This window comes from Ambystoma mexicanum, chromosome 4q, assembly GCF_040938575.1.
Source record: "Ambystoma mexicanum isolate Mex_15411 chromosome 4q, UKY_AmexF1_1, whole genome shotgun sequence".
In the NCBI taxonomy this organism is placed as follows: Eukaryota; Metazoa; Chordata; class Amphibia; order Caudata; family Ambystomatidae; genus Ambystoma; species Ambystoma mexicanum.
In genome coordinates, this window is record NC_090928.1 from 956,130,739 (window position 1) to 956,146,316 (window position 15,578).

A 15,578-nucleotide genomic window follows, 5' to 3' on the forward strand; every position below is an offset into this window, starting at 1 on the left:
CACTTACCTGATGCAGACCATGCTGCTACATCCAGGCCCTCTTGAGGCCTAAATGGAACTACTTTACCTGTGGGACTACTTTCCCCTGGGTGTGGTCGGGGAAGGATACATACCTGATCGGTGGAAGGATACATACCTGGAACTTCTTCCAAAGCTATTTAAACCACGCCCGATCAGCAACTCACGCTTCGCGTTGTTCTACTCCTCGCAGCTGGACGCTCACCGTGTCAGCTCCTGCATCTGGACTTCAGCCATGCCTGTCAGCATCCTGGGTCACCTGCTAAGAGAGAATTGGAGAGAAAGAAGACCTTACCTGCTAAAGCTGCATCACGGAGACATCACTCTGACAATCCTGAAAGGGAAGACATCATTTTAAAAGCATTTCGCTTCGATCGCTGCAGCGTTGCATTTCACTCACCTTTCCTGGGCACCTCCATCTTCAGCAGCGATCATCCGGATCCGCAGCCACTTCCCAGAGCCTAGAGAGAAAAAGACAAGAACACAAGGTGAGAGAAGGAAGGGAATAGGAAAAGCTCAGTTTCCTTCTAAGACTTACCTGTTGGGTCATTCCCATTTCATTTCGGGTCCTGCCGCTTCCTGGCATTCCGGACCCAGGCCCCTATGGGGAAAAAAGACAAAGACATTGAATGAGCGAATGCAAAGACATTACCCGAACGCTCATCCAGAACTTACCTGTCATTTACTGGAACTGCACGTTTCACTTCGGGTCGGCGCCATATCTCTGGCATTCCGAACCCCGGCCCCTAAGGGGAAAAAGACATAAGCGTTAGCGCTTGCTGCAATAAGACAATGAACATTATTTTTAAGCTTGAACTTTTGAACTTGCTACAGAACTCTTACAGCGCCTTACCTGAATAGTCAAGCTTATTTGAACTCCCATCAAACCTCAATCCAGTGAAGTAACTGGGTTTCAACGCGCCCCTGCATCAGAAGCAGGATGGAGAACTCATCCTTCCAAACCCTAAGGTGAGACTTCACGGGGAATCGAGGAAGGGTATCGTGGAGGGTTGGAAGGGAGTGGGAGGCTTGAGCATTATTCCATCAGTGGGTAATACTCCCTTTTCACGCACAGGGGAATATTCCTGCGAGCCAGAGAGTCCATCTTCAGAGCCCTGCGCTTCACCATAGAAGAAGCATCAGATCTCGAAGCCAGACCTGCGCCTCCGTGGGAATCAGGTGAGCGTGACAGAACGCGAAGCCTACCCACAATTTCCCACTCGGGCGCTATGGAGACTTCCGAGACAGATCAGCTGGCCCAGCTTTTGGGGGAATTACAGGCAGAAGTGCACTCAGCCCGCCAGGAGACTAATGCTCTCAAAAGAGAACTGATCCTATCCAAGGAAAGAACAGATGACTTGGCCAAAAGGTTATTGCAGGCCCAGGCAGGGCATACTCCTTTACCTAATTCCAGAGGTACTTCCACATCAATGGGTTTGAATAACCCGGTACAAATCAATCTACCTGGACACATGCCTTTGGCCCCGCCTGAACATTTTGCGGGGGATCCCAAGAAATATGCCGTCTTTATGAACCAATGTCGTTTACACTTTCTATGCAGACCCGGGGCCTTCCCTAACGACCAGGCCAAGGTAGCCTTTATACTTTCTTACCTCAGTGGCAGTGCTGCCGATTGGTCTATTCGATTGGTAAATCAGGATGATCCCATTCTCCAGAATTTTCAGGGTTTCCAGGCCAGCATGGAAAGATTGTTTGCTCGACACTCTCAAGGACAGGCCCTTGATAACGAACTGCTATCCTTACGACAAGGTAATCAGGATCTCCTGTCCTACGTTGCCACCTTTAATAGTCTGGTTGTGGAAACTGGATGGCCAGAAAACAAAAGGATCACATTGTTTCATCGAGGCCTGCGCGGAGAGCTTAAGGATGTTCTAGCTCAGATAGTAGATCCACCCCAGGTCTGCGCAGACTACATAGACTTGGTGGTTCAACTTGATCACAGACTTCAAAATAGAAAAGCAGATCGGCTCAAGCACGAAACCCGAGTACCGATCAAAACCCACGCTAACTCCAAGAGTACCGACGTATACGAACCTATACAAATCGGCGGTGTTAAAGGACCATTAACGCAGAAGGAACGAGAGAAAAGGCGGCAAATGCAACTTTGTCTGTATTGCGGGACTTCCGGTCACTTTCTTCGAAATTGTCCAGTTAAACCACCTAAGAAGGTGGTTGGAGCCACTGATAACGATTTTTTAACACCTGATTCGGGAAACGACCTAGCCCGACAAGCGTAGGGGTCCGCTTGCAGAGCTTGAAAACAAACTCTTTGACCTCGCATTTTGTCATGCCAATGGTGCTTGTGGACCCAAAACAGCCTCAGCTGTTGCATGCTATAAAAGCATACATCGACAGTGGAGCTATTGGAAATTACATAGACCGTAAATTGGCTTCCAGGATTAAGCTCCCTCTCCGCCCGAAAGTAACCCAAGATGTCATTACTACAGTAGATGGAACCGAAATAGCCTCAGGGCCTGTAACGCATTCCACTGTTGAAATGACACTGGTGGGTCAGGATGGACATCGGGAAGCAATCGTGTTTGATGTGATCAAGGCCCCACAATTTCAAGTAATTCTTGGAATTCCTTGGTTAGAAACACATAATCCCAGAATTGACTGGCGAGCAAAGAAGATAAGTTTTCCTGATTGTGAACCAACTTGTTACCCAAGAAATTCAGTTATGGGTCTAGCCTCAGCAACTTCCACCCCTGTACAGCTACCGTCAGAATACCAAGAATTCCAAGACGTTTTTCAGAAAGAACAGGCTAACACGTTACCTCCCCATCGGTCTTATGATTGCCAAATCGATCTGGTACCCAATGCTCAACTACCTTGTAGTAGGATTTATGCTCTTACGGAACCTGAGAACCTACATATGCGTCACTATTTAGATCAGTACCTAGCCAATGGTTTTATTCGCCCGTCCAAGTCTCCTGTCTCCTCAGCTCTGTTCTTTGTGCCGAAAAAAGAGGGCGACCTTAGAACATGTATAGACTATCGCGCCCTAAATCAAATAACGATTAAGAATCGTTATCCTCTGCCCTTGATCCCTGAGCTTATCGACCAGGTGAAAGACGCTTGTGTGTACACCAAGTTAGATCTCCGAGGAGCTTATCACCTGGTGCGTATAAAAGAAGGCGACGAATGGAAGACTGCATTCCGCACCAAATTTGGGCTCTTCGAATATCAGGTGATGCCCTTCGGTTTGTGCAATGCACCTGCCGCCTTTCAGTACTTTATGAATGATGTTCTTCGGGAACTTATCGACGTCTGTGTCGTTGTTTATATTGACGACATCCTGGTGTACTCTTCTTCAGAATCCGATCACGGAAAACATGATAGGGCAGTTCTTGAGAAATTGCGCCAGCACAGACTATTTGCAAAGCTCGAAAAATGTGTTTTTCATACCACAGAAGTGGAGTTTCTCGGATTCATCCTGACACCTCAAGGAGTCCGAATGGACTCGCGAAAGGTGGACGCCATCCTCAAATGGCCATCTTCTAGCTCGGTGAAGGGAGTTCAGAGCATGCTCAGCTTTGCCAATTTCTATCGAAGATTCATCCCGGAATTTTCCCAAACAGTCCAACCCATCACAGCTCTCCTAAAGAAAAACAAACGCTTTGAATGGACTCTTGAGGCCGAACAAGCCTTTCAGGACCTGAAAACCAAATTCACCTCTGCACCTATATTGAAGCACCCGCACCCAGATCTCCCTTACATTGTGGAAACCGACGCATCCAGTTCGGCCATGGGAGCTGTCATGTCGCAAAGAGACCCAGAAACTAACCAACTACACCCTGTGGCCTTTTGGTCCAGGAAATTTTCTCCTCCTGAAATCAACTACGCAATTACCGACAAAGAGTTACTGGCTATTAAATTTGCCTTCAAGGCTTGGCGTCACTACCTTCTCGGGGGCAAGACACACCATCACTGTAATTACGGACCACAGAAATTTACAGTATTTAAAGACGGCCAAAGCTCAATCTTCACGACAACTCCGATGGGCTCTATTCTTTGCGGAATTTGATTTTGTAATTACCTATCGCCCTTGCTGCAAGAATGGTAAAGCGGACGCCTTATCCCCGATAGGCATGGAAGAACCCAATTCGAGTTTAGAACCTGTGCCAAGCATACCTGAACAAAGAATCTTAGGCCTAACTTCATTGCAAACTATTGAGGACATCCAAACGGAAGTAAAACAACTTCTAGACTCTTCAGCCTTACTGGAATGGAGTCAAAAGGGTCCTCATTACACCATTAAGGATGACTTACCCTACTTCCAGGAGCGGTTGTTTCTGCCTAGTAAAGAATTGCAAGAACTTGTTATTGCCCATCATCATGAATCATTAATGGAAGGACACCCTGGTATCGCTAAAACAGAGGGGAAAATCAAACGCCACTTCTGGTGGCCTTCTTGGAGAAAAGACATAAAGTCTTTTGTATTGTCTTGCGGAATTTGCGCCCAAAACAAGGGTCAAAAGAAAAGGCCAGCCGGCCTACTTCAACCCTTGGATATTCCACCGGCACCATGGCACACCTTGTCAATGGACTTTATAACAGACCTGCCTCCTTGTGCTGGTTACAACACTATCCTTGTAATTGTGGATCTATTCTCCAAAATGGCCCACTTTATCCCTTTAAAAGGTTTGCCTTCAGCTTCCACCTTGGCCAAGGAATTTCTGGAGAATATAGTTTGCATACATGGTTTCCCTTCCATATTAGTCTTGGATCGTGGAAGTCAATTTATCTCCCATTTTTGGAAGAAGTGTTGCCAACTAGCACAAATAGATGTGCCGTTATCCACCAGCCACCACCCCCAGACCGACGGACAAACCGAGAGAACCAATCAGACTCTCGAGCAATATCTTCGGTGCATGTTACACCAATCCGAGTTAAATTGGAAAGACATCCTTTAGATTGCAGAATATGCATACAACAATTCAGTGCATTCTGGAACCGGACAAACTCCTTTTTATACTTTGTATGGTCACCATCCTCGGACCTCTGATCTAGATCCACCTCTGACCCTGGAAATGCCCGCAGTAAATCATCTGCATTCCACAGTAACCCGAGCCTTCAAAGAAGCTGCAACTCATCTACAGCAAGCCAAGAAAAAGTATAAAGAAAACACTGATTTGGACCGAAGTAAAACTCCTCCTTACCAAGTAGGAGACCAGGTATGGCTAGCAACGAAACATTTACCCCTCAAGGGCCCGCGAACCGTCAATCCCAGATTCATAGGACCTTATCCCATCAAGGCTATAATCAATACCGTGGCCTTTAAACTGGATTTACCGTCTAACATGCGTATTCATCCAGTTTTTCATGCATCACTTTTGAAACCAGTACAACCAGGGACCCGACTGTCCAAGCCTCCAGACCCAGTTCAAAATGATGGGGAATTAGAATTCGAAGTTAAAGACGTTTTAGACTCCAAGGTGTTAAAGTCCAAACTCTTCTATCTTGTTGACTGGAAGGGTTATGGACCTCAGGAGAGATCGTGGGAGCCTAGTAACCATGTTCACGCACCTCGATTAATACAAAGGTTCCATCGGAGATTTCCGAACAAGCCAAGGCCCCCGGAGGGAAAAACCTTGGGAGGGGCCTTGAGGGGGGGTACTGTCATGATGCCTACCTCTAAGGAGCCAGGTCCGACCCAGCAACCCCAGAGGCAGGCATCATTCCCCCCAGGGAAGTGCCAGCGGGCCCAAGCTGGGGCCCTTTGGACACAGTCCTGGCACCTTAGGCGCCAGGCTCATGTTGGACCCCTGTCCTGGCGCCTTAGGCGCCAGGCTCATAAAGCTAGACAAGTGTTCAAGTGTTTTAATGTGCACTTACCTGATGCAGACCATGCTGCTACATCGAGGCCCTCTTGAGGCCTGAATGGAACTACTTTACCTGTGGGACTACTTTCCCCTGGGTGTGGTCGGGGAAGGATACATACCTGATCGGTGGAAGGATACATACCTGGAACTTCTTCCAAAGCTATTTAAACCACGCCCGATCAGCAACTCACGCTTCGCGTTGTTCTACTCCTCGCAGCTGGACGCTCACCGTGTCAGCTCCTGCATCTGGACTTCAGCCATGCCTGTCAGCATCCTGGGTCACCTGCTAAGAGAGAATTGGAGAGAAAGAAGACCTTACCTGCTAAAGCTGCATCACGGAGACATCACTCTGACAATCCTGAAAGGGAAGACATCATTTTAAAAGCATTTCGCTTCGATCGCTGCAGCGTTGCATTTCACTCACCTTTCCTGGGCACCTCCATCTTCAGCAGCGATCATCCGGATCCGCAGCCACTTCCCAGAGCCTAGAGAGAAAAAGACAAGAACACAAGGTGAGAGAAGGAAGGGAATAGGAAAAGCTCAGTTTCCTTCTAAGACTTACCTGTTGGGTCATTCCCATTTCATTTCGGGTCCTGCCGCTTCCTGGCATTCCGGACCCAGGCCCCTATGGGGAAAAAAGACAAAGACATTGAATGAGCGAATGCAAAGACATTACCCGAACGCTCATCCAGAACTTACCTGTCATTTACTGGAACTGCACGTTTCACTTCGGGTCGGCGCCATATCTCTGGCATTCCGAACCCCGGCCCCTAAGGGGAAAAAGACATAAGCGTTAGCGCTTGCTGCAATAAGACAATGAACATTATTTTTAAGCTTGAACTTTTGAACTTGCTACAGAACTCTTACAGCGCCTTACCTGAATAGTCAAGCTTATTTGAACTCCCATCAAACCTCAATCCAGTGAAGTAACTGGGTTTCAACGCGCCCCTGCATCAGAAGCAGGATGGAGAACTCATCCTTCCAAACCCTAAGGTGAGACTTCACGGGGAATCGAGGAAGGGTATCGTGGAGGGTTGGAAGGGAGTGGGAGGCTTGAGCATTATTCCATCAGTGGGTAATACTCCCTTTTCACGCACAGGGGAATATTCCTGCGAGCCAGAGAGTCCATCTTCAGAGCCCTGCGCTTCACCATAGAAGAAGCATCAGATCTCGAAGCCAGACCTGCGCCTCCGTGGGAATCAGGTGAGCGTGACAGAACGCGAAGCCTACCCACAATTTCCCACTCGGGCGCTATGGAGACTTCCGAGACAGATCAGCTGGCCCAGCTTTTGGGGGAATTACAGGCAGAAGTGCACTCAGCCCGCCAGGAGACTAATGCTCTCAAAAGAGAACTGATCCTATCCAAGGAAAGAACAGATGACTTGGCCAAAAGGTTATTGCAGGCCCAGGCAGGGCATACTCCTTTACCTAATTCCAGAGGTACTTCCACATCAATGGGTTTGAATAACCCGGTACAAATCAATCTACCTGGACACATGCCTTTGGCCCCGCCTGAACATTTTGCGGGGGATCCCAAGAAATATGCCGTCTTTATGAACCAATGTCGTTTACACTTTCTATGCAGACCCGGGGCCTTCCCTAACGACCAGGCCAAGGTAGCCTTTATACTTTCTTACCTCAGTGGCAGTGCTGCCGATTGGTCTATTCGATTGGTAAATCAGGATGATCCCATTCTCCAGAATTTTCAGGGTTTCCAGGCCAGCATGGAAAGATTGTTTGCTCGACACTCTCAAGGACAGGCCCTTGATAACGAACTGCTATCCTTACGACAAGGTAATCAGGATCTCCTGTCCTACGTTGCCACCTTTAATAGTCTGGTTGTGGAAACTGGATGGCCAGAAAACAAAAGGATCACATTGTTTCATCGAGGCCTGCGCGGAGAGCTTAAGGATGTTCTAGCTCAGATAGTAGATCCACCCCAGGTCTGCGCAGACTACATAGACTTGGTGGTTCAACTTGATCACAGACTTCAAAATAGAAAAGCAGATCGGCTCAAGCACGAAACCCGAGTACCGATCAAAACCCACGCTAACTCCAAGAGTACCGACGTATACGAACCTATACAAATCGGCGGTGTTAAAGGACCATTAACGCAGAAGGAACGAGAGAAAAGGCGGCAAATGCAACTTTGTCTGTATTGCGGGACTTCCGGTCACTTTCTTCGAAATTGTCCAGTTAAACCACCTAAGAAGGTGGTTGGAGCCACTGATAACGATTTTTTAACACCTGATTCGGGAAACGACCTAGCCCGACAAGCGTAGGGGTCCGCTTGCAGAGCTTGAAAACAAACTCTTTGACCTCGCATTTTGTCATGCCAATGGTGCTTGTGGACCCAAAACAGCCTCAGCTGTTGCATGCTATAAAAGCATACATCGACAGTGGAGCTATTGGAAATTACATAGACCGTAAATTGGCTTCCAGGATTAAGCTCCCTCTCCGCCCGAAAGTAACCCAAGATGTCATTACTACAGTAGATGGAACCGAAATAGCCTCAGGGCCTGTAACGCATTCCACTGTTGAAATGACACTGGTGGGTCAGGATGGACATCGGGAAGCAATCGTGTTTGATGTGATCAAGGCCCCACAATTTCAAGTAATTCTTGGAATTCCTTGGTTAGAAACACATAATCCCAGAATTGACTGGCGAGCAAAGAAGATAAGTTTTCCTGATTGTGAACCAACTTGTTACCCAAGAAATTCAGTTATGGGTCTAGCCTCAGCAACTTCCACCCCTGTACAGTTACCGTCAGAATACCAAGAATTCCAAGACGTTTTTCAGAAAGAACAGGCTAACACGTTACCTCCCCATCGGTCTTATGATTGCCAAATCGATCTGGTACCCAATGCTCAACTACCTTGTAGTAGGATTTATGCTCTTACGGAACCTGAGAACCTACATATGCGTCACTATTTAGATCAGTACCTAGCCAATGGTTTTATTCGCCCGTCCAAGTCTCCTGTCTCCTCAGCTCTGTTCTTTGTGCCGAAAAAAGAGGGCGACCTTAGAACATGTATAGACTATCGCGCCCTAAATCAAATAACGATTAAGAATCGTTATCCTCTGCCCTTGATCCCTGAGCTTATCGACCAGGTGAAAGACGCTTGTGTGTACACCAAGTTAGATCTCCGAGGAGCTTATCACCTGGTGCGTATAAAAGAAGGCGACGAATGGAAGACTGCATTCCGCACCAAATTTGGGCTCTTCGAATATCAGGTGATGCCCTTCGGTTTGTGCAATGCACCTGCCGCCTTTCAGTACTTTATGAATGATGTTCTTCGGGAACTTATCGACGTCTGTGTCGTTGTTTATATTGACGACATCCTGGTGTACTCTTCTTCAGAATCCGATCACGGAAAACATGATAGGGCAGTTCTTGAGAAATTGCGCCAGCACAGACTATTTGCAAAGCTCGAAAAATGTGTTTTTCATACCACAGAAGTGGAGTTTCTCGGATTCATCCTGACACCTCAAGGAGTCCGAATGGACTCGCGAAAGGTGGACGCCATCCTCAAATGGCCATCTTCTAGCTCGGTGAAGGGAGTTCAGAGCATGCTCAGCTTTGCCAATTTCTATCGAAGATTCATCCCGGAATTTTCCCAAACAGTCCAACCCATCACAGCTCTCCTAAAGAAAAACAAACGCTTTGAATGGACTCTTGAGGCCGAACAAGCCTTTCAGGACCTGAAAACCAAATTCACCTCTGCACCTATATTGAAGCACCCGCACCCAGATCTCCCTTACATTGTGGAAACCGACGCATCCAGTTCGGCCATGGGAGCTGTCATGTCGCAAAGAGACCCAGAAACTAACCAACTACACCCTGTGGCCTTTTGGTCCAGGAAATTTTCTCCTCCTGAAATCAACTACGCAATTACCGACAAAGAGTTACTGGCTATTAAATTTGCCTTCAAGGCTTGGCGTCACTACCTTCTCGGGGGCAAGACACACCATCACTGTAATTACGGACCACAGAAATTTACAGTATTTAAAGACGGCCAAAGCTCAATCTTCACGACAACTCCGATGGGCTCTATTCTTTGCGGAATTTGATTTTGTAATTACCTATCGCCCTTGCTGCAAGAATGGTAAAGCGGACGCCTTATCCCCGATAGGCATGGAAGAACCCAATTCGAGTTTAGAACCTGTGCCAAGCATACCTGAACAAAGAATCTTAGGCCTAACTTCATTGCAAACTATTGAGGACATCCAAACGGAAGTAAAACAACTTCTAGACTCTTCAGCCTTACTGGAATGGAGTCAAAAGGGTCCTCATTACACCATTAAGGATGACTTACCCTACTTCCAGGAGCGGTTGTTTCTGCCTAGTAAAGAATTGCAAGAACTTGTTATTGCCCATCATCATGAATCATTAATGGAAGGACACCCTGGTATCGCTAAAACAGAGGGGAAAATCAAACGCCACTTCTGGTGGCCTTCTTGGAGAAAAGACATAAAGTCTTTTGTATTGTCTTGCGGAATTTGCGCCCAAAACAAGGGTCAAAAGAAAAGGCCAGCCGGCCTACTTCAACCCTTGGATATTCCACCGGCACCATGGCACACCTTGTCAATGGACTTTATAACAGACCTGCCTCCTTGTGCTGGTTACAACACTATCCTTGTAATTGTGGATCTATTCTCCAAAATGGCCCACTTTATCCCTTTAAAAGGTTTGCCTTCAGCTTCCACCTTGGCCAAGGAATTTCTGGAGAATATAGTTTGCATACATGGTTTCCCTTCCATATTAGTCTTGGATCGTGGAAGTCAATTTATCTCCCATTTTTGGAAGAAGTGTTGCCAACTAGCACAAATAGATGTGCCGTTATCCACCAGCCACCACCCCCAGACCGACGGACAAACCGAGAGAACCAATCAGACTCTCGAGCAATATCTTCGGTGCATGTTACACCAATCCGAGTTAAATTGGAAAGACATCCTTTAGATTGCAGAATATGCATACAACAATTCAGTGCATTCTGGAACCGGACAAACTCCTTTTTATACTTTGTATGGTCACCATCCTCGGACCTCTGATCTAGATCCACCTCTGACCCTGGAAATGCCCGCAGTAAATCATCTGCATTCCACAGTAACCCGAGCCTTCAAAGAAGCTGCAACTCATCTACAGCAAGCCAAGAAAAAGTATAAAGAAAACACTGATTTGGACCGAAGTAAAACTCCTCCTTACCAAGTAGGAGACCAGGTATGGCTAGCAACGAAACATTTACCCCTCAAGGGCCCGCGAACCGTCAATCCCAGATTCATAGGACCTTATCCCATCAAGGCTATAATCAATACCGTGGCCTTTAAACTGGATTTACCGTCTAACATGCGTATTCATCCAGTTTTTCATGCATCACTTTTGAAACCAGTACAACCAGGGACCCGACTGTCCAAGCCTCCAGACCCAGTTCAAAATGATGGGGAATTAGAATTCGAAGTTAAAGACGTTTTAGACTCCAAGGTGTTAAAGTCCAAACTCTTCTATCTTGTTGACTGGAAGGGTTATGGACCTCAGGAGAGATCGTGGGAGCCTAGTAACCATGTTCACGCACCTCGATTAATACAAAGGTTCCATCGGAGATTTCCGAACAAGCCAAGGCCCCCGGAGGGAAAAACCTTGGGAGGGGCCTTGAGGGGGGGTACTGTCATGATGCCTACCTCTAAGGAGCCAGGTCCGACCCAGCAACCCCAGAGGCAGGCATCATTCCCCCCAGGGAAGTGCCAGCGGGCCCAAGCTGGGGCCCTTTGGACACAGTCCTGGCACCTTAGGCGCCAGGCTCATGTTGGACCCCTGTCCTGGCGCCTTAGGCGCCAGGCTCATAAAGCTAGACAAGTGTTCAAGTGTTTTAATGTGCACTTACCTGATGCAGACCATGCTGCTACATCGAGGCCCTCTTGAGGCCTGAATGGAACTACTTTACCTGTGGGACTACTTTCCCCTGGGTGTGGTCGGGGAAGGATACATACCTGATCGGTGGAAGGATACATACCTGGAACTTCTTCCAAAGCTATTTAAACCACGCCCGATCAGCAACTCACGCTTCGCGTTGTTCTACTCCTCGCAGCTGGACGCTCACCGTGTCAGCTCCTGCATCTGGACTTCAGCCATGCCTGTCAGCATCCTGGGTCACCTGCTAAGAGAGAATTGGAGAGAAAGAAGACCTTACCTGCTAAAGCTGCATCACGGAGACATCACTCTGACAATCCTGAAAGGGAAGACATCATTTTAAAAGCATTTCGCTTCGATCGCTGCAGCGTTGCATTTCACTCACCTTTCCTGGGCACCTCCATCTTCAGCAGCGATCATCCGGATCCGCAGCCACTTCCCAGAGCCTAGAGAGAAAAAGACAAGAACACAAGGTGAGAGAAGGAAGGGAATAGGAAAAGCTCAGTTTCCTTCTAAGACTTACCTGTTGGGTCATTCCCATTTCATTTCGGGTCCTGCCGCTTCCTGGCATTCCGGACCCAGGCCCCTATGGGGAAAAAAGACAAAGACATTGAATGAGCGAATGCAAAGACATTACCCGAACGCTCATCCAGAACTTACCTGTCATTTACTGGAACTGCACGTTTCACTTCGGGTCGGCGCCATATCTCTGGCATTCCGAACCCCGGCCCCTAAGGGGAAAAAGACATAAGCGTTAGCGCTTGCTGCAATAAGACAATGAACATTATTTTTAAGCTTGAACTTTTGAACTTGCTACAGAACTCTTACAGCGCCTTACCTGAATAGTCAAGCTTATTTGAACTCCCATCAAACCTCAATCCAGTGAAGTAACTGGGTTTCAACGCGCCCCTGCATCAGAAGCAGGATGGAGAACTCATCCTTCCAAACCCTAAGGTGAGACTTCACGGGGAATCGAGGAAGGGTATCGTGGAGGGTTGGAAGGGAGTGGGAGGCTTGAGCATTATTCCATCAGTGGGTAATACTCCCTTTTCACGCACAGGGGAATATTCCTGCGAGCCAGAGAGTCCATCTTCAGAGCCCTGCGCTTCACCATAGAAGAAGCATCAGATCTCGAAGCCAGACCTGCGCCTCCGTGGGAATCAGGTGAGCGTGACAGAACGCGAAGCCTACCCACAATTTCCCACTCGGGCGCTATGGAGACTTCCGAGACAGATCAGCTGGCCCAGCTTTTGGGGGAATTACAGGCAGAAGTGCACTCAGCCCGCCAGGAGACTAATGCTCTCAAAAGAGAACTGATCCTATCCAAGGAAAGAACAGATGACTTGGCCAAAAGGTTATTGCAGGCCCAGGCAGGGCATACTCCTTTACCTAATTCCAGAGGTACTTCCACATCAATGGGTTTGAATAACCCGGTACAAATCAATCTACCTGGACACATGCCTTTGGCCCCGCCTGAACATTTTGCGGGGGATCCCAAGAAATATGCCGTCTTTATGAACCAATGTCGTTTACACTTTCTATGCAGACCCGGGGCCTTCCCTAACGACCAGGCCAAGGTAGCCTTTATACTTTCTTACCTCAGTGGCAGTGCTGCCGATTGGTCTATTCGATTGGTAAATCAGGATGATCCCATTCTCCAGAATTTTCAGGGTTTCCAGGCCAGCATGGAAAGATTGTTTGCTCGACACTCTCAAGGACAGGCCCTTGATAACGAACTGCTATCCTTACGACAAGGTAATCAGGATCTCCTGTCCTACGTTGCCACCTTTAATAGTCTGGTTGTGGAAACTGGATGGCCAGAAAACAAAAGGATCACATTGTTTCATCGAGGCCTGCGCGGAGAGCTTAAGGATGTTCTAGCTCAGATAGTAGATCCACCCCAGGTCTGCGCAGACTACATAGACTTGGTGGTTCAACTTGATCACAGACTTCAAAATAGAAAAGCAGATCGGCTCAAGCACGAAACCCGAGTACCGATCAAAACCCACGCTAACTCCAAGAGTACCGACGTATACGAACCTATACAAATCGGCGGTGTTAAAGGACCATTAACGCAGAAGGAACGAGAGAAAAGGCGGCAAATGCAACTTTGTCTGTATTGCGGGACTTCCGGTCACTTTCTTCGAAATTGTCCAGTTAAACCACCTAAGAAGGTGGTTGGAGCCACTGATAACGATTTTTTAACACCTGATTCGGGAAACGACCTAGCCCGACAAGCGTAGGGGTCCGCTTGCAGAGCTTGAAAACAAACTCTTTGACCTCGCATTTTGTCATGCCAATGGTGCTTGTGGACCCAAAACAGCCTCAGCTGTTGCATGCTATAAAAGCATACATCGACAGTGGAGCTATTGGAAATTACATAGACCGTAAATTGGCTTCCAGGATTAAGCTCCCTCTCCGCCCGAAAGTAACCCAAGATGTCATTACTACAGTAGATGGAACCGAAATAGCCTCAGGGCCTGTAACGCATTCCACTGTTGAAATGACACTGGTGGGTCAGGATGGACATCGGGAAGCAATCGTGTTTGATGTGATCAAGGCCCCACAATTTCAAGTAATTCTTGGAATTCCTTGGTTAGAAACACATAATCCCAGAATTGACTGGCGAGCAAAGAAGATAAGTTTTCCTGATTGTGAACCAACTTGTTACCCAAGAAATTCAGTTATGGGTCTAGCCTCAGCAACTTCCACCCCTGTACAGCTACCGTCAGAATACCAAGAATTCCAAGACGTTTTTCAGAAAGAACAGGCTAACACGTTACCTCCCCATCGGTCTTATGATTGCCAAATCGATCTGGTACCCAATGCTCAACTACCTTGTAGTAGGATTTATGCTCTTACGGAACCTGAGAACCTACATATGCGTCACTATTTAGATCAGTACCTAGCCAATGGTTTTATTCGCCCGTCCAAGTCTCCTGTCTCCTCAGCTCTGTTCTTTGTGCCGAAAAAAGAGGGCGACCTTAGAACATGTATAGACTATCGCGCCCTAAATCAAATAACGATTAAGAATCGTTATCCTCTGCCCTTGATCCCTGAGCTTATCGACCAGGTGAAAGACGCTTGTGTGTACACCAAGTTAGATCTCCGAGGAGCTTATCACCTGGTGCGTATAAAAGAAGGCGACGAATGGAAGACTGCATTCCGCACCAAATTTGGGCTCTTCGAATATCAGGTGATGCCCTTCGGTTTGTGCAATGCACCTGCCGCCTTTCAGTACTTTATGAATGATGTTCTTCGGGAACTTATCGACGTCTGTGTCGTTGTTTATATTGACGACATCCTGGTGTACTCTTCTTCAGAATCCGATCACGGAAAACATGATAGGGCAGTTCTTGAGAAATTGCGCCAGCACAGACTATTTGCAAAGCTCGAAAAATGTGTTTTTCATACCACAGAAGTGGAGTTTCTCGGATTCATCCTGACACCTCAAGGAGTCCGAATGGACTCGCGAAAGGTGGACGCCATCCTCAAATGGCCATCTTCTAGCTCGGTGAAGGGAGTTCAGAGCATGCTCAGCTTTGCCAATTTCTATCGAAGATTCATCCCGGAATTTTCCCAAACAGTCCAACCCATCACAGCTCTCCTAAAGAAAAACAAACGCTTTGAATGGACTCTTGAGGCCGAACAAGCCTTTCAGGACCTGAAAACCAAATTCACCTCTGCACCTATATTGAAGCACCCGCACCCAGATCTCCCTTACATTGTGGAAACCGACGCATCCAGTTCGGCCATGGGAGCTGTCATGTCGCAAAGAGACCCAGAAACTAACCAACTACACCCT